This window comes from Trichechus manatus, unplaced genomic scaffold (genome assembly GCF_000243295.1).
Source record: "Trichechus manatus latirostris isolate Lorelei unplaced genomic scaffold, TriManLat1.0 scaffold00073, whole genome shotgun sequence".
In the NCBI taxonomy this organism is placed as follows: Eukaryota; Metazoa; Chordata; class Mammalia; order Sirenia; family Trichechidae; genus Trichechus; species Trichechus manatus.
The window spans coordinates 13,305,845-13,326,345 of record NW_004444009.1 but is presented as its reverse complement, the minus strand read 5'-3'; the positions used below and the strand labels follow the sequence as shown (position 1 = coordinate 13,326,345).

At 37.3% G+C, this 20,501-nt stretch overlaps 1 pseudogene; it reads left to right on the top strand.

The window, feature by feature from the left end:
- Positions 1–504: 504 nt before the first annotated feature.
- Positions 505–832, top strand: LOC101356133 (prothymosin alpha-like; annotated as a pseudogene).
- The last annotated feature ends 19,669 nt before the right edge of the window (positions 833–20,501 follow it).

The window sequence follows — 20,501 nt, the reverse complement described above, 5'->3', positions numbered from 1 at the left end:
GTCATTCTCCTGAATACAGCAGATTTTAAGTCACAAAACAGTCTCAAAAATATAAAAAGACTGAAATCATACAAAATATCTTCCCCAATCACAATGCAGTGAAACTAGAAATCAATAACAAAAGGAAAACTGAAAATATCACAAAACGCTTTGCCCTTGAGTGGACTTCGACTCCTAGGGACCTATAGGACAGAGTAGAACTGCCCCATAGGGTTTCCAAGGAGGGGCTGGTGGATTTGAAGGGCCTACCCTTGGGTTAGCAGCCTTAGCTTTTAATCACTGTGCCACACTACTAACCAATGGGTCACAGAAGACCTGAAAAGGGAATTTAAAAAATACTTAGGCATGAACGAAAATAAAAGCACAGCACTGGCCGCTGTGAAAAGCCATCTTTACATTGCCCCCAACCCTGCTCTCGGATCTTCGCAGCCACCTCTGCCTCGTGCCTCCTCCACTCCTCCGACTCCAGCAGCTTTTTCTTAGTAATCCGCAGTGTGCCCCATCATGTCATACCTGGCCATGGACACCACCTCCAAGATCACCAGCAAGGACTTAAAGGAGAGGGGGTTGTGAAGGAGGCAGAGAATGGAAGAGATGCACCCGTTAATGGGAATACTAATGAAGAAAAGGGGAAACAGGTGGCTGACACTGAGGTAGACGAAGAAGAGGAAGAAGGCGGGGAGGAGAGGAGGAGGAAAAAGGTGAGGTGAGGAAGAGGATGGAGATGAAGATGAGGAGTCTGAGGCAGCTACTGGCAAACAGGAAGCTGAAGATGATAAGGATGACAATGTTGACACCAAGAAGCAGAAGACCGATGAGGATGACTAGACAGCAAAAAAAGGAAAAATTAAAATAAAAAAAGGCCACCACTTCCGTTCTCAGAATCTAAACATGGTCACCTTCGAGCAGATGACACGGCGCTCTCCACCACCCAACAAAAACCACTACGTGAATTTGCAACCAAAAAAAAAAACCCAAACCCGTTGCCTTCCAGTCGATTGGGACTCGTAGCACCCTATTGGATGGAGTAGAACCGTCCCATAGGGTTTCCAAGGAGTGGCTGATGGATTCTAACTGCCAACCTTTTGGTTAGCAGCCAAACTCTTAACCACTGTGCCACCAGGGCTCTGAATTTGCAACAGGAGAGGAAAAAAAGAACCCAAACTTCCAAGGCCCAGCTTTTTTTCTTAAAAGTACTTTTAAAAAGGAAATTTTGTTTGTATTTTTTATTTACATTTTACATTTTTGTACATATTGTTAGAGGTCAGCCATTTTTAATGATCTGGGATAACCAAACCAGCCTTCAGAGTGTTCTCTGTCCTACTTCTGACTTTACTTGAGGTGTGACCATGTTCATTATAACCTCAAAGGAGAAAAAAATCCTTGTAAAAAAAGAAAAGCAAAAAAAAAAAAAATACAGTCTTATTTCAAGCACTCCAGTAATTTTTTTTGTGTATGAACTTAGCTGTACTATAAGTAGTTGGTTTGTATGAGATGGTAAAAATGGCCAAAGATAAAAAGTTTCTTTTTTTTTTGTCTATGAAGTTGTTGTTTGTTTGTTTATTTATTTAGGCCCGTTTGATGTATGTGTGAAAGAATGTTGTCCAATGATAAACCAGAATTTTATTTTGCTGAGTTGTTATAAAACAAACAAATAAATAAAAGCACAACATGCCAAGACTTATGGGATGCAGTAAAGGAAATGCTCAGAGGGAAATTTATAGCTATAAACGTCTACCCTAAAAAAAAAGATCTCAAATGAATAACCTCAACACCTTGAGGAACTAGAAAAGGAAGAGCAAATTAAGCCCAACGCTAGCAGAAGGAAGGAAATAATAAATATTAGAGCAAAGATAAATGAAATAGAGATTAGAAAAACAATAGTGATAATAAACAAAAGTTGGTTCTTTAAGAAGATAAATAAAATTGATGAAGCCTTTAGCTCAATGGACAAGGAAAAAAGAGAGAGAAGACGCTATTAACTAAAATCAGAAATGAAAGTTGTGACTTAACTATCAACCTTATAGTTTAAAAACGATTATAAGAGATTACTATGAACAACTGTACATCAACAAATTAGATAATCTAGATGAAATGGATAAATTCCTAGAAACATATAAACTACCAAAATTGACTCAAAAGAAATAAAAAATATCAACAGATCTATAACAAGTGAATAGACTGAATAAGGAATCAAAAACCTCCCAGCAAAGAAAAGTTCATGACTAGATGGCTTCACTGGGGAATTCTACCAAATACTTAAGGAAAAGTTAATACCAACATTTCTCAAACTTTTCTACAAAACAGAAGCGTAGACATTCTTTGAAGACAGCATTACCCTAATACCAAAGCCAGATAAAGACGGTACTATGAAGGAAAACTACAGACCAATATCCTTTATGAATGCAGATTCAAAAATTCTCAACAAAATACTAGCAAAAAAATACAACACCATTTAAAAAAGTATATATGCCACAGTCAAGTGGGATTTATGCCAGGAATGTGAGGGTTGTTCAATATAAGAAAAGAAGTTACTGTGATACACCACATTAGTAGAATGAAGAAGAACCACATGATCACCTCGGTTGATTCAGAAAAGGCATTTGACAAAAGCCAACACCCTTTCATGATAAAAACACTCAACAAACTAGGAGTATAAGGGAAATTCCTCAACATCATAAAGGGCATTTATGAAAAAAGTCACACATAATATCATACTCAGTGGTGAAAGACTGAAAGATCAGGTATAAGACAAGAATGCCTGCTCTCACCAATGCTATTGAACATTATACTAGAAGTTCTAGCCACAGCAATTAGTCAAGAAAAAGAAATAAAATGTATCCAAATTCAAAAGGAAGAAATAAAACTATCTCTATTGAGAGATGACACAATCCTATATGTAGAAAATCTTGAAGAATTCACATGCTGTTAGAATTAATAACTGAATTCAGGAAAGTTACATGGTACAAGATCAATAGTCAAAAATCAGTTGGGTTTTTATATACCAACCATGAATCTTCTAAAAAGAATTTAAGAAAATAATTCCATTTATAATAGAATCTAAAATACCACGAATAAATTTAAGCATGGAGGTGAAAGATTTGTTCACCGAAAACTATAAGACATTGCTGAAAGAAATTAAAGAAGACCTAAATAAATAGAAAGACACGCAATGCCCATGTGGTGGAAGACTTAATATTGTGAAGATGTCAGTACAACTCAAAGAGACACATAGATTCAACCTAATCCCCATCAAGACTTCAACAGCCCTTTTTTTTTTTTCAAAAATAGAAAAACTGATCCTCAAATTTAAAGAGAGTTTTTAGAGGCCTCCAAATAGCTAAAACATTATTTTAAAAGAAGAACAAAGTAGGAGGACTCACACTTAACAATTTCAAAACATACTATAAAGTTACAGTAATCAATGCAGTGTGTACTGGTATAAGGATAGACATGTAAACCATTGAAATAGAATTGATAGTCCAGAAATAAAACCATACAGCTAAGGTCAATTGATTTTTGATAAGTATGTCAAATTCATTCAATGGTGAAAGAAAAGTCTCTTCAACAAATGGTCTTGGAACAACTGTTGGAATAACTATGCAGGAAGCATCAAAAGAAAATGGAAGGAATACACAGAGTCACTAAAAAGAAATGGTCGATGTTCGAACATTTCAGGAGGTAGCATATGATCAAGAACCAATGTATTGAAGGAAGAAATCCAAGCCGCACTGAAGGCATTGGTGAAAAACCAGACTCCAGGAATTGATGGAATACCAGTTGAGATGTTTCAACAAATAGATGTAACACTGCAAGCTTTCACTCATCTATTCCAAGAAATTTGGGAGACAGCTACCTGGCCAACAGACTGGAAGAGATCCATATTTATGCCTATTCCAAAGAAAGGTGATCCAACAGAATGCAGAAATCATTAAACAATATCATTATATCACACGCAAGTAAAATTTTGCTGAAGATCATTCAAAAGTGGCTGCAGCAGTACATCAACAGGGAACTGCCAGAAATTCAAGCCAGATTCAGAAGAGGATGTGGAAGGAGGAATACCATTTCTGATGTCAGACGGATCTTGGCTGAAAGCAGAGAATACCAAAAAGATGTTTACCTGTGTTTTATTGACTATGCAAAGGCATTAGACTGTGGGGATCATAACAAATTATGGATAACATTGCAAAGAATGGGAATTCCAGAACACTTAATTGTGCTAATGTGGAACCTGTAAATAGGCCATGAGGCAGTCATATGAACAGAACAATGGGATACTGTGTGGTTTAAAATCAAAAAAGGTGTGTATCAGGGCTGTACCTTTCACCACACATATTCAATCTGTAAGCTGAGCAAATAATCCGAGAAGCTGGCCTATATGAAGAAGAATGAGACATCAGGATTTGAAGATTAATTAACAACCTGTGATATGCAGATGACACAATCTTGCTTGATGAAAGTGAAGAGGACTTGAAGCACTTATTGATGAAGATCAAAGACTACAGCCCTCGGTGTGGATTACACCTCAACATAAAGAAAACAAAAATCCTCACAGCCGGGCCAATAAGCAATATCATGATAAATGGAGAAAATATTGAAGTTGTAAAGGATTTCATTTTACTTAGATCCACAATCAACTCTCATGGAAGCAGCAGTCAAGAAATCAAATGATGCAATGCATTGGGAAAACCTGTTGCAAAAGACCTCTTTAAAGTGTTGAAAAGCAAAGATGTCACTTTGAGGATTAAGGTGCACCTGACCCAAGCCATGGTATCTTCAATAGCATATGCATGAGAAAGCTGGACAGTGAATAAGGAAGGCCAAAGAAGAATTGATGCCTTTGAATTACGGTGTTGGTGAAGAATACTGAATATACCATGGAATGCCAGAAGAACAAACAAATCTGTCTTAGAAGAAGTATAGCCAGAATGCTCCTTAGAAGCAAGGACGGTGAGACTTCGTCTCAGGTACTTTGGACATGTTATCAGGAAAGACCAGTCCCTGGAGAAAGATATCACACTTGGTAAAGTAGACGGTCAGCAAAAGAGAGGAAGACCCTCAAGGAGATGGATTGATACAGTGGCTGCAATGATGGGCTCAAGCATAGCAAAGATTATGAGGATGGCACAGGATCGGGCAGTATTTCAACTGCTGTACATAGGGTCACTACGAGTTGGAACCAATTTGACGGCACCTAACAACAACAACAAAGTTGGCCTCACTTCACTATTAACTGAAAGAGGTTGTGTAAAATAATTCTTTCTTCCAAAAATACTTGATGCAATTCACTAGCGAAGACATCAGGGACTTGAGTTTCCTTTGTGGGAAATTCTTAAATTAAAATTCAACTTCTTTATCTCACAGCAAGCGTGTCAGGGGTTCATCCAGCTTCCATGGCTCCAGAAACTTTGGAGTCCATGAGAGTTCAATATTCTGTTTTCCATTTCCCCCTTTAGATCAGGATTCTTCTACACAATCTTTGATCAAAATGTTCAGCAATGGAGCATCGTTCACAATAACAAAAAGATAGAAATAACCTAGTACCCATCAACAGATGAATGGATAAAAAAAAACTATAGTACATACACACAATGGAGTACTATGCAACGATAAAGAACAATGATGAATCTGTGAAGCATCTCACAACACGGATGAACCTGGAGGTCCTTATGCTGAGTGAAATAAGTCAATCACAAAAGGATAAATATTGTATGAGAACACTACTGTAAAAACTCATGAAAACGTTTACACACAAAAAGAAACAATCTTTGATGGTTATGAGGGAAGGGAGGGGTGAGGATGGAAAAACACTAAATAAACAATAGATAAGTGGTAACTTTGGTGAAGGGTAAGACAGTACACAATACTGGGGAATCCAACACAACTTGTCCAAGGCAAGGTCATGGAAGCTCCATAGATATATCCAAACACCCTGAGGGACCGAATTACTAGGCTGAGGGCTGTGGGGACCATGGTCTTGGGGAACATCTAGTTCCAGTGGCATAACATAGTTTATAAAGAAAATGGTCTACATTCTACTTTGGTGAGTAGCGTCTGGGGTTTTAAACGCCTGTGAGCGGCCATCTAAGATAATCCACTGGTCACATCCCATCAGGAGCAAGGGAGAATGAAGAAAACCAAAGACACAAGGGAGAGATTAGTCAAAAGGACTAATGGACCACAATCACCACACCCTCTACCAGACTGAGTCCAGCACAACTAGACGGTGCCCAGCTACCATCATTGAGACTGCTCTGACAGGGATCACAATACACAGTCCCCAACAGAGCTGGAGGAAAATGTAGAACAAAATTCTAACTCACAAAAAGAGACCAGACTTATTGGCCTGACAGAGGCTGGAGAAACTCTGAGAGTATGGCCCCCAGAAACCCTTTTAGCTCAGCAATGGAGTCAATCCTAAGGTTCATCCTTCAGCCAAAGATTAGATAGGCCCATAAAACAAAATGAGACTAAAGGGGCACACCAGCCCAGGGGCAAGGACTAGAAGGCAGTAGGGTACAGGAAAGCTGGTAATAGGGAACCCAAGGTCAAGAAAGGACAGTGTTGACATGCCATGGGGTTGTTAACCAATGTCACAAAACAAGATGTGTACTATGAGAAGCTAGTTCTTTCTGTAAACTTTCATCTAAAGTACAAAAAAAAGAAAAATGTTCAGCGATGGTAGCCAGGCACCATCTAGTTCTTCTGGTCTCATAGCAAAAGAGGTAGTTGTTCATGGAAGCAATTCGCCACACATTCCGTTTCCTCCTACTATTACTGACTCTCCCTCTTTCTCTCTTGCTCCAGGCAATCAGAGAGAATTTGTGCCTTGGATGACTGCTTTCAAGTTTTTAAGACCCCAGGCACTGCTCAACGAACTATTGTCTTGAGATAATCTTTAAACATTAAATCAAAAATATTTCCTGAAGTCTTCTTAAAACCAAACAATAATTTAGTTTAACTAGAAAAGAATGTCTACCTTGAACATTATGCTCCTTTAAGATCTGTGTATATGGGATCAGATTGACAACAGCAACTCCAAAGATTAGATAGAAACCTTAGGAGGCAGTGAATTTATGTTAATGGTGGAGGAACAATTCAGGAAAGGAGGGTGAGAATGGTTTCACAACTTGAAGAATGTAATCAAAGTCACTGAATTGTACATCAGAAACTGTTGAATTGGTGTCTGTTTTCTTGTGTGTATTCTCAATAACAACAAAAAACTGACACTATTTTTAAAAATTCAACTTCTTAACTAATATATATTAGTCTAGATTTCTAATTTTTCCTGAGTTACTTTTGGTAATTTTCATCTTTTGAAAAAAATTTTCCCTTCTATTTTCAGTCCGCTTACAGCTAATTGAAGTCATTCAATTTGAGATAAATATGTTCATAATATTTCCTTTTTATTCTCTTAATGATTGTAGAATCTATAGTGATGCCTCTCTCTTTCACTTTTGATATTTACAATTATACCTTCCCTATTTTTAAAAATTATTCCAGAAAAAGTTATATTTATTTGTTTAAAAATTTTAATTAGCTTTTGGTTTCATTGATTTTTCTACGTTCTATTCATTTTCTTTATTTTTAAAATATTTACTAGTTCTTTGGGCTTTTTTGTTCTTCCTTTCCTAACTCCTAAGGGGCAACCATAAATCATTGGTTTTAGACTTTCTCCTTTACTGAAAGAAATATTTAAACCTGGGAATTAGCCTCTAAGCATTATTTAGGCTGTGTTTTGCTCTCTTATAGAATATATCATCCATAAATATTGATAGATCCTTTTCTTTTTCATTCAGTTTAAAATATTTTCTAATTTCCTTTGTGATATCTTCTTTGAACTATATGTTGTTTAGATGTATGTTGTTTAATTTTCAAATACTTGGATATTTTCCAGCTATCTTTCTGTTATCCATTTCTAATTTAGTTCCCTTGTGGTCTGAGAAGATATTCTGTATTATTGCAATCATTTTGAGTTTATTTTATGACCCAATATATGGTCTTATCTTGTTGAATGTTCCACGTCTACTTGAAGAGAGTGTGAATTTAGCCATTATTGGTTATAATGTTCAGTGGTAGTTAGTGTTGAGGCTTCTATATCCTTGCTGATTTTCTGTCTCCTTGTTCTACCTATTATTAATAGAGGATCATTTAAATACTCGACTGTAATTGTGGATTTGTCTCTTTCTCCCTTCAGACCTGCTGGGTTTTGTTCTGTATTTCTTTAAGCTCTGTTACTAGGTGCATACACATTTAGGATGGTTAGGTCTTTTTGATGAATTGACTCTTTAATCTTCATAAAAAGTTCTTCTTTATTTCCAATAATACTGCTTGTGCTAAAGTCTACATTATCTGATAGTAGATAGCCACCCCAGAATTCTTGTCGTCAGTATTTTCATTGTACATCTCTTTTATTTTAACCTATCTGTATCTTTATATAAGGGGCTCTAGTAGTGCAATTGTTCAGTGCTTGGCTGCTAAATGAAAGTTCAGTGATTTGAACACACCAGCCACTCTGCAGGAGAAAGATGTGGCAGCCTGCTTCCATAAAGATTAGAGCCTTGGAAACCCTACGGGGGCAGTTCTACTCTGTCCTATCAGGTCACTATGAGTCAGAATCAACTTGACGTCAGCAGGGTTTTTTTGTTTTGGTGTCTTTATATATAAAGTCCATGTATTGTGAAAAGCATAAATTTGGGTATTTTTTAAAAATTGAAACTGAAAGTTGAGTTTTGAAAACAGTGTTTAGACAACTTACATGTAATATAACTATCGATATGAGTAGGTTTAATCTACAATCTTGCAATTTCTTTTCTATTAGTCCCATTGGTTCTATTCAGCTATTCCTCTTTGCACTATTTTTTGTCTGAATGGTTTTTCTAGGATTGCAATATACACCATTATATTTTCACGGCAACTTACAGTAATATTATGCACGTGATATAACAATGTAGAAATCTTGCAACTATAGGTCCTTCCCCCCTCAAATATCACACAAATTGTCCTTATCCATTATAAACCTACAACATATTTTAATTTATGGTTTAGACATTCGTATGTATTTTAAAGGAATTAAAAGAAAAAAAATCTATATTTACCCATATAGTTATCATTTAAAATGTTCTTCATTGTTCCTGAAGATCTGCGTTTCTTTGTAGTATTAATTCCTTTCAGCTTGAATAGCATTCTTTAATATTTTTGTCTTGTTTTATTTTTACAGTGCTTTAGGTGAGAAGTTTACAGCACAAATTAGTTTCTCCTTAAAAATTTATACACAAACTGTTTTTGACATAGATCGCAATCTCTGCAATGTGTCAGCACTTCCTCCATTTACCTTTATACCTCAGTTTCTCAATGTCCTTTCGTCCAGTTTTCATGTCCCTCACTACCTTCTTGTCTTTGCTTTTGGGCAAATGTTGCCAATTTGGTTTCATATACTTAATTGAACTAAGAAGTACGTTCCTCACGTGTGTTATTGTTTGTTTTATACGCCTGTATAATCTTTGGCTCCCCTACACATCTGTCAGTTTGTCATACTGTGGGGGCTTGCATGTTCCTGTGATGCTGGAAGCCATGCCACCGTTATTCAAATACCAGCAGGGTCACACATGACAGACAGGTTTCAGCTAGCTTCCAGACTAAGACAGACTAGGAAGAAGGAACTGGCGGTCTACTTTTGAAAAAAATTAGCCAGTGAAAACCTTATGAATAGCAGCTGAATACTGTTTGATAATAATGTTGGAAGATGAGCCCCTCAGGTTGGAAGGCACTCAAAAGATGACTAGGGAAGAGCTGCCTCCTCAAAGTAGAGTCGACCTTCATGACATGGATGGAGTCAAGCTTTCGGGACATTCATTTCCTGATGTGGCAGGACTCACAGTGAGAAGAAATAGCTGTAAACATCCAATAATAATTGGAATGCGGAATGTACAAAGTATGAATCGAGGAAATTTGGAAATTGTCAACAATGAAATGGAACACATAAACATCAATATCCTAGGCATCAGTGAACTGAAATGGACTAGTATTGGTCATTTTGAATCAGACAATCATATGGTCTACTATGCCGGGAATAACAACTTGAAGAGGAACGGTGTTGCATTCATCATCAAAAACAACATTTCAAGATCTATCCTGAAGTACAACGCTGTCAGTGATAGGATAATATCCATACGCCTACAAGGAAGACCATAATAATATGACTATTATTCAAATTTACACACCAACCACTAAGGCCAAAGATGAAGAAATTGAAGATTTTTACCAACTTCTGAGTCTGAAATTGATCGAACATGCAATCAGGATGTACTGATAATCACTGGTGATTGCAATGTGAAAGTTGGAAACAAAGAAGAAGGATCAATAGTTGGAAAATATGGTGCTGGTGATAGAAATGATGCCAGAGATCACATGATAGAATTTTGCAAGACTGACGATTTCTTCACTGCAAATACCTTTTTCCAACAACATAAATGGTGACTATACTTGTGGACCTAGCCAGATGGAATACACAGGAATCAAATTGACTCTATCTTAGGAAAGAGACGATAGAAAAGGTCAATATCATAGTCAGAACAAGGCCAGAGGCCGACTGTGGAACAGACCATCAATTGCTCATATGTAAGTTCAAGTTGAAGCTGAAGAAAATTAGAACAAGTCCACATGAGCCAAAGAATGACCTTGAGTATATCCCACTGAAATTTAGAGATCATCTCAAGAATAGAGTTGACATGCTGAACACTAATGACTGAAGACCAGATGAGTTGTGGAATGACATCAAGGACATCATAAATGAAGAAAGCAAGAAGTCATTAAAAAGATAGGAAAGAAAGAAAAGACCAAAATGGATGTCAGAAAAGACTCTGAAAGTTTGTTCTTGAATTTAGAGTAGTTAAAGTGAAAAGAAGAAATGATGAAGTAAAACAGCTGAACAGAAGATTTCAAAGGGTGGTTCAAGAAAAGTAAAGTATTATAATGATATGTGCAAAGACCTGGAGTTAGAAAACGAAAAGGGAAGGACACGCTTGGCATTTCTCAAGCTGAAAGAACTGAAGAAAAAATTCAAGTCTCGAGTTTCAATATTGAAGGATTCTAGGGGGAAAATATTAAACTACTGAAGAAGCATCAAAAGAAAATGGAAGGAATACACAGAATCACTATACCAAAAAGAATTGGTCAATGTTCAACCATTTCAGGAGGTAGCATAGTATCAGAAACTGATGATACTGAAGGAAGAGATCTAAGCTGCACTGAAGGCATTGGCGAAAAACAAGCTCCAGGAATTGACGGAATACCAGTTGAGATATTTCAACAAAGAGATGCAGCACTGGAAGTGCTCACTCATCTATGCCAAGAAACTTGGAAGACAGTTACCTGGCCAACAGACTGGAAGAGATCCATATTTATGCCTATTTCAAAGAAAGGTGATCCAACAGAATGCAGAAATTATCAAACAATATCAATTAAAATCACACGCAAGTAAAAGTTTGCTGAAGATCATTCAAAAGGGGCTGCAGCAGTACATCAACAAGGAACTGCCAGAAATTCAAGACAGATTCGGAAGAGAATGTGGAACTAGGGATATCACTTCTGATATCAGATGGATCTCGGCTGAAAGCAGAGAATACCCGAAAGACGTTTGCCTGTGTTTTCTTGACTATGCAAAGGCATTCAACTGAGTGGATCATAACATATTATGGATAACATTGCAAAGAATAAGAATTCCAGAACATTCAGTTGTCCTCATAAGAAAACTGTGCGTAAACCAAGAGGCAGTCATTCGAACAGAACAAGGGGATACTGCATGGTTTAAAGTAAGGAAAGATGTGTGTCAGGATTGTATACTTTCACCATACCTATTCAATCTGTATGCTGAGTAAATATTTCGAGAAACTGGACTATATGAAGAAGAACGGGGCATCAGGATTGGAGGAAGGCTCATTAACAATCTGTGTTATGCAGATAACACAACCTTGCTTGATGAAAGGGAAGAGGACTTGAAGCACTTACTGATGAAGATCAAAGACTACAGCCTTCGGTATGGATTACACCTCAGCAAAGAAGAAAACAAAAATCCTCACAACTGGACCAATAAGCAACATCATGATAAATGGAGAAAAGATTTTAGTTGTCAAGGATTTCATTAAATTGGGCCCACAATCGACGCTCATGGAAGCAGCAGTCAGGAAATCAAACGATGCATTGCACTGGGCAAATCTGCTGCAAAAGATCTCTTTAAAGTGTTAAAAAGCAAAGATGTCACCTGGAAGACTAAGGTGTGTCTGACCCAAGCCATGGTGTTTTCAATTGCCTCATATGCACGCAAAAGCTGGGAAATGAATAAGGAATACTGAAAAAGAATCAATGCCTTGGATTGGCGAAGAATATTGAATATACCATGGACTGCCAAAAGAATGAACAAATCTGTCTTGGAGAAAGTACAGCCAGAATGCTCCTTAGAACCAAGAATGGGGAGACTTACTCACACATACTTTGGACACGTTATCAGGAGGGATCAGTCCCTGGAGAGCGACGTCATGCTTGGTAAAGTAGAGGGTCAGCAAAAAAGAGGAAGACCCTCAATGAGATGGATTGACACTGTGGCTGCAACAATGGGCTCAAGCATAACAACGATTGTGTGGATGGTGCAGGACCGTGCAGTGTTTAGTTCAGTTTTATGTAGGGTCGCTATGAATCAGAACCGACTCCACGGCACCTAACAACAGAGCAATAGTAAATGGTGGAACCTGGTAGCACAGTAATTAAGAGCTTGGCTTCTAACCAAAGGGTCAACAGTTCGAATCCACCAGTCACTCCTTGGAAATCATGTAAGGCAGTTCTACTCCATCCTATAAGGTCACTATGAGTTGGAATCAACTCAACAGCAACAGGTTTGGTTTTAATTTGCTTACAAATGGTGTTCTTTTCCTGATTTCCTTTTCAAATTTCTCTTTGTCAGCGTATAGGAATCCAGCTGATTTTTGTATGTTAAGCTTGTATCCTGCTACTTTGCTGAATCTATTAGTTCCAGTGGTTTTCTTGTGGAATCTTTGGGGTTCTCTGTGTATAGGATCATATTATCTGGGAATAAGGATAGTTTTACTTTTTCCTTTCTAATTTGATGCCCTTTATTTCTTTTTCTTGCCTTATTGCTCTAGCTAGGACTTCCAGCACAACGTTAAGTAGGAGTAATGTTAAATAATGTTTAACAGCACAATGTTAAATAGGAGTCTTGCTCCCATTCTCAGGGGGGATGCTTTCAGCCCCTCTCTGTTGAGAATGATGTTGGCTGTTGATTTTGTATAGATGCACTTTATTATGTTGAGGAATTTCCCTATTATTCCTATTTTATTGAGAATTTTTACCAGGAATTGGTGTTGGACTTTATCAAATGTCTTTTCTGCATCAATTGAGATGATTATGTGATTCTTTTCTTTTGTTCTATTTATGTGGTGGATTACATTGATTGATTTTCTAATGTTGAACTATCCTTGCATACCTTGTGTGAATTCTGCTTGTTCATAGTATATTATTTTTTTAATATAATGTTGAATTCTATTGGCTAGAATTTTGTTGTGAATTTTTTCATTTATATTCATAAGAGATACTGGTCTGTAATTTTTTTTTGTGGTGTCTTTGCCTGGCTTTAGTATTAGTGTTATGCTGTCTTCACAGAATGAATTCGGGAGTATTCCTTCCTTTTCTATGCTCTGAAATACTTTTAGTAGCATATTGGTGTGAGATCTTCTCTGAATGTTAAATAGAATTCTCTGGTGAAGACATTCAGGTTAGGGCTTTTTTATGCTGGGAGTTTATTACCTCTTCAATCTCTTCTCTTATTGTGGGGCTGTTCAGATTTTCTAACTGAGTTCATGTCAGTTTAGGTAGTTAGTGTGTTTCTAGAAATGTATCCATTTCCTCTAGGTTCTCTAATTTGTTGGAATACAGTTTTTCATAGTATTCTCTTATGATCCTTTTTATTTCAGTTGAGTCTCTTGTAATGTCCCCTATTCTCATTTCCTATCTGGGTAATTTGCTTCCTCTCCTGCTTTTCTTTTCTCAATTTGGCCAGTGGTTTGTCGATTTCATTGATCTTTTCAAAGAATCAACTTTTGGTCTTGTTGATTCTTTCTATTGTTTTTCTGTTCTCTATTTCATGTATTTCTGCTCTGATCTCTATTATATCCTCTCTTCTGTTGGTTGTGGGCTTCTTTTCCTGTTCTCCTTCTATTTGTTAAAGTTGTAGGGCTAACGTTTTGATTTTTGCCTGTTCTTATTTTTTTATGTGTGTGTTTATTGCTATAAATTGACCTCTGAGCATTGCCTTTGATGTGTCCTAAAAGTTTTGACATGATATGTTTTTATTCTCATTTGATTCTAGGAATTTTTTTATTTCGTCTTTGATTTCTTCTATTAGCCAGTTGTTTTTAAGCAAGGTGTTATTCAGTTTCCATGTATTTGATTTTTTTTCTTTGCTCTTCCTTTTATTGATTTCTACTTTTATGCCATTGTATTCAGAAAGAATGCTTTGTATTATTTCAGTGTCTTGGATTTTATTGAGGGTTTCTTTGTGGTCTAAGATGTCATCTGTTCTGGAGAATGTTCCATGTGTGTTGGAACAGAATTTGCTGCTGTTGAGTGGAGTGTTCTATATATGTCTATGAGGTCAAGATGGTTGACTGTGGCCTTAAGAGCTTCTGTATCTTCGCTGAGTTTCTTTCTAGATGTTCTGTCCTGTACCTAGAGTGGTGTGTTGAAGACTCCTACTATTATTGCGGAACTGTCAATTTCTCTTTTCAGCGCTGTTAAGAGTTCGTTTTATGTATTTTGGAGCCATGTTACTGGGTGCATAGATATTTATTAAGGTTACGCCTTCACGGTGGATTGCTCCTTTAGTTATTATATAATGTCCCTCCTTGTCTTTTAGGATAGATTTTGCTTTCCAGTCTATTTTATCTGAGATTAGTATTGCCACTCCTGCTTTTTTTGGAACTGTTTGCTTGATATTTTTTTTCCCCATTCTTTGATGTTTGATATATTTGTCTTTGTCTCTAAGGCGTGCTCTTGTGGACAGCATATTGACGGGTCATTTTTTTTAATCCATTCTGCCACTCTCTATCTTTTATCTGGTGCATTTAATCCATTTACATTCAATGTGATTATGTGCTTTTTTTTTTTTGTAGTGCTGACGTTTTCTTTGCTCTTCTTTTCTGTGCTGAGTTCCTCTAGTTTGAGGATTTCTTTTCTTTTGTTATTATAGATTTTGTGTTTACTGAGTCTTTATGTTTTTCTTCTTTTTTATTCTCATGAGTATGTTTATTAACTTTCTTTGTGGTTACCTCAAAATTTACCCATATCTTCCTAAGTTTGAACCATTTTTTTAATTACTTGATATCACCTTGACTTCCTCTTCATTTGAAAGTTTTATACCCACGCTGTTTATTCCCCTTTTATTGTTTTGACTTTGTTGTCATTTGCAGATTGATATCTCTATCTTCCTGTTTCAAGTCTTTTAGCTTTATTTTTGAGAGTTCTTTACATTGTTTGGTATCTGGATGATTCTGTCCTGTGTCCTAGAGTCCAGTTGTTGTCTGATTTTGTTGGTTCTCTAACCAAAGGAATCCCTTTAATAATTCTTGTAAGTTTGGTTTTGTTTTTATGAATTCCTTTAATTTCTGTTTATCTGGAAATGTACTAATTTCACCATCTCTTTTGAGAGAGAGTTCTGCAGGATATATTATTCTTAGATGGCAGTTTTTTCTTTCAAGGTTTTATATATGTCATTCCATTGGCTTCTTGTCTGCATAGTTTCTGCCAAGTTATCAGAACACAGTCTTATTGTTTCTCCTTTGTAAGTGACTTTTTGTTTTTCTGGAGCTGCTCTTGGATTTCTTTCTTTGTCTTTGGTTTTGGCAAGTGTGATTGTGATATGTCTTAGTGACTTTCTTTTGGGGTCTATCTTACGTGGGGTTTGCTGAACTTGTTGGATGATGCTGCCATGACTACAGCTGCTTTCATGTTGAAGTTGAAAAACATGAAACTCACCTTACAGTAGTCACTTCTTCTAAGTTTTGAATTCTCTCCAAAATCTGCCTCCTTTTGTTAAATATGCAAAGGTCTCAGGTATTTTCTTTTCTTTTTCTGCATTTTGACTACAGTTTATAGTTTTTATGATTGTTTACAGTTCAGTCATTGTGTTATCAGCTTACTCCATCATATTGGAAGATTCCCTGATCCATCTGTTATTCGTGATTATTTTCTTTTTCTGCATTCTTTTGAATTTATTATTTTTGTTGTTGTTGTTAGGTACCGTCAAGTTAGTCCTGACTCATAGCAATTCTATGTACAAGAGAATAAAACACCTCCTAGTCCTGCGTCATCCTCACAATCATTATTAGCTTGAGCCCCTTGTTGCAGCCACTGTGTCAATCCATCTTGTTAAAGGTCTTCCTCTTTTCCACTGACCCTCTACTTTACCAAGCATGATGTCCTTCTCCAGGGACTGCTCCCTTCTGATAACATGTCCAAAGTATGTGAGACAAAATCTTGCCATCCTTGCTTCTAATGGGCATTCTGGCTGCACTTCTTCCAAGACAGATTTGTTCATTCTGGCAGTCTATGGTCCATTCAATATTCTTCGTCAACACCATAATTCAAATTATTTTTACCACTCCATTTTATCTCCTTGTTGGTTCATTAACTATACCACTTATTTTAATGGTTTCTCTTGGATTTAAAATATACATCTTAATACCAAAAAAGAAAAAAACTTGTTGCCATCAAGTCGATTCTGGCTCATAGCAACACTATACATTTACCTTCGAATATTATTAGACAACTTGACAAAAATTATTAGAAGTTTAAACACTATACTTGCATTTACTCCCATCCTTTGTACTATTATTTTCATAGACATAACTTCAGTATGTTATAAACCCCTTAAAAATGTTACTATTTTTGCATTAAATAATCAATTATCTTTTAAAGAATCTTTACAATATTTTAAAATGTATTTTATATACATAGCCACAAAATTACCATTTCTAGTTCTCTTCATTTCTTTACTGTAACCTGATTTTCCACCTGGTATCATTCTTCTTGAGCTTGACGAAGTTCTTTTAACATTTCTTGTAGTGGAGCGCTGCTGATAAGAAATTCCCTCAGCTTTCATTTGCCTGAATATGTCTTTATTTCATCATAAATTCTGGAATACATTTTCACTGGCAACAGAAATCTTGTTTGATACTTTTCTTTCACTACTTTACAAATGTCATTCCATTATCTGTTGGCTTGCATTCCTTAGGATAAAGAATAAGTTGTTTCTTATCTTTGTTCCTCTCTGTATGTAGTAGGCAGCATCTACGATGATCCCGGTGATTCCTACTTCGTGGTGTTCACACCCTTGTGTAATCTCCTTTTCTTTAATGTGGGTAGGACTTACTCATTCCTGACTAAAAGAATACAGCAGAAGTGATGTCAGCTATGAGATTACTGTGACTTCCATCTTGGCCACCCTCTTTCTTGCTCACTCCTGGATTGCTCAGACATGCCATTTCATAAGGTCTGCCAACAACGTGAGTAAACCTGGAAGTAAACTTCTCCAAGTTGAGCCACAGATTGGATGACAGCCCCAGCCAGCAGTTGAACCACATCTTGAGAGTACGTTAGCTAGAGGAACCCAGCAAAGTTCTGACTGACAGAGACTGTGGGATAATAAATGTTATTTATTAAAGGTTCTAAACCAGTAAATTTTGTGGCAAATTGTTGTGCAGCAATAGATACCTAATACGGTATGTATTGTGCCTGTTTCCTTTTTCTACTTTTAATATATGTTTCCTATCACTGCTTTATATCAATTTAATTACGACATGCTATGGTGGTGTTGTTGTTATTCTTAGGTGCAGTTGAGTCAGTTCCAACTCATAGTGATTCTATGTACAAAAAAAAAAAAAAAGAAAAACATTGCCCGGTCCTGCGCCATCCTTATAATCATTGTTATGCTTGAGCCCATTGTTTTAGCCACTGGGTCAATCCATTTTGTTAAGGGTCTTCCTCTTTTTCGCTGACCCTCTACTTTACCAAGCATGACGTCGCTCTCCAGGGACTGATCCCTCCTGATAACATGTCCGAAGTATGTGTGAGTAAGTCTCCCCATCCTTGGTTCTAAGGAGCATTCTGGCTGTACTTTCTCCAAGACAGATTTGTTCATTCTTTTGGCAGTCCATGGTATATTCAATATTCTTCGCCAATCCAAGGCATTGATTCTTTTTCAGTATTCCTTATTCATTTCCCAGCTTTTGCGTGCATATGAGGCAATTGAAAACACCATGGCTTGGGTCAGACACACCTTAGTCTTCCAGGTGACATCTTTGCTTTTTAACACTTTAAAGAGATCTTTTGCAGCAGATTTGCCCAGTGCAATGCATCGTTTGATTTCCTGACTGCTGCTTCCATGAGCGTCGATTGTGGGCCCAATTTAATGAAATCCTTGACAACTAAAATCTTTTCTCCATTTATCATGATGTTGCTTATTGGTCCAGTTGTGGAGGTTTTTGGTTTCTTTATGTTGACATGTAGTCTTTGACCTTCCATCAGTAAGTGTTTCAAGTCCTCTTCACTTTTTGCAATCAAGGTTGTGTTATCTGCATATCACAGGTTGTTAATGAGTCTTCCTCCAATCCTGATTCTCTGTTCATCTTCATATAGTCCAGCTTCTTGGATTATTTGCTCAGCATACAGATTGAATAAGTATGGTCAAAGAATACAACTCTGAACGCACATCTTTCCTGACTTTAAACCATGCAGTATCCCCGTGTTCTGTTTAAATGACTGGCTCTTGATCTATACAGGTTCCTCATGAATACAATTAAGTGTTCTGGAATTCTCATTCTTTGCAATGTTATCCATAATTTGTTATGATTCACACAGTTGGATGCCTTTGCATAGTCAATGAAACACAAGTAAACATCTTTCTGGTATTCTCTGCTTTCATCCAGGATCCATCTGACATCAGCTATGATAACCCTGGTTCCACATCCTCTTCTGAATCCAGCCTGAATTTCTGGCAGTTCCCTGTCGGTATATTGCAGCAGCTACATTTTTTTACATTGATTTTTTTTACATACATTGTTATGAGACCCTAATTGCTCACCCCATTCTGCGACAGCACACTCCTTCTTTCCGCCCCTGATTCCCCATGACCATTCAACCAGCTCCTAACTCTCTCTGCCTTCCCATCTCACCTCTGGGCAGAAGCTGCCCTTTGGTCTCTTGTATCTACTTGACTAAGAGGCACTCTCTTCACAAGTATCACTTTATGTCCCACAGTCCAGTCCAATCTCTGTCTGAAGAGTTGGCCTCGGAAATTGTTTTAGTTCTGGGCTGATAGAGAGTCCAGGGGCCATGCTTTCCGGGGCACCTCCAGTCTCAGTCAGACCATTAAGTCTGGTATTCTTACTAGAATTTGAGTTCTGCACCCCATCCTTCTACTGCTCCATCAAGGACCCTCTGTTGTGTTCCCTGTTAGGACGTTCATTGGTGGTAGCTGGACACCATCTAGCTCTTCTGGTCTCAGGCTGATGAAGTCTCTGGTTTATGTGGCCCATTCTGTCTCTTGGACTAACACTTTCCTTGTGTCTTTGGTATTCTTCGTTCTCCTTTACTCCAAGTGGTTGGAACAAATTGATGCATCTTAGATGGCCGCTTGCAAGCTTTTAAGACCCCAGACGCCAACCAACCAAAGTAGGATGCAGAACAATTTCTTAATAAGCTTTGTTATGCCAATTGACCTAGATGTCCCCTGAAATCATGGTCCCCAGACCCCCCATCCCTGTTACTCTGTCTCTCAAAGTATTTGACTGTATTCAGGAAACTTCTTAGCTTTGGTTTAGTCCAGCTGTGCTGACCCCCTGTACTGTGTGCTGTCCTTCCCTTCACCTAAGATGATACTTATCTACTATCTAGTTAGTGAATAATTCTCACCCTCCCTCCCCACCCTCGTAACCATCAAAGAATGTTTTCTTCTGTGTTTGAACCTTTTCTTGAGTTCTTATAATAGTGGCCTTATACAGTATGTGTCCTTCTGTGACTGACTAAATTCACTCAGCATAATAAGTTCCGGCTTCCGCCATGTTATACGATGTTTCACAGCTTCATTGTTGTTCTTTATCCTTGTGTAATATTCCATTGTGTAGGTATACCATAATTTGTTTATCCATTCTTCCGTTGATGGGCACCTAGGTTGCTTCAGTCTTTTTGCTATTGTGAACAGTGCTGCAGTGAACATGGGTGTGCATATATGTCTATTCGTGTGATGGCTCTTGTTTCTCTAGGATATATTCCAAGGAGCAGGATAGCTGGATCGTATGGTACTTCTATTTCTAGCTTTTTAACGAAGCACCAAATCGATTTCCAAAGTGGTTGTACCATTTTACATTCCCACCAAGAGTGTATAAGTGTTCCAGTCTCTCCACAACCTCTCCAGCATTTATTATTTTGTG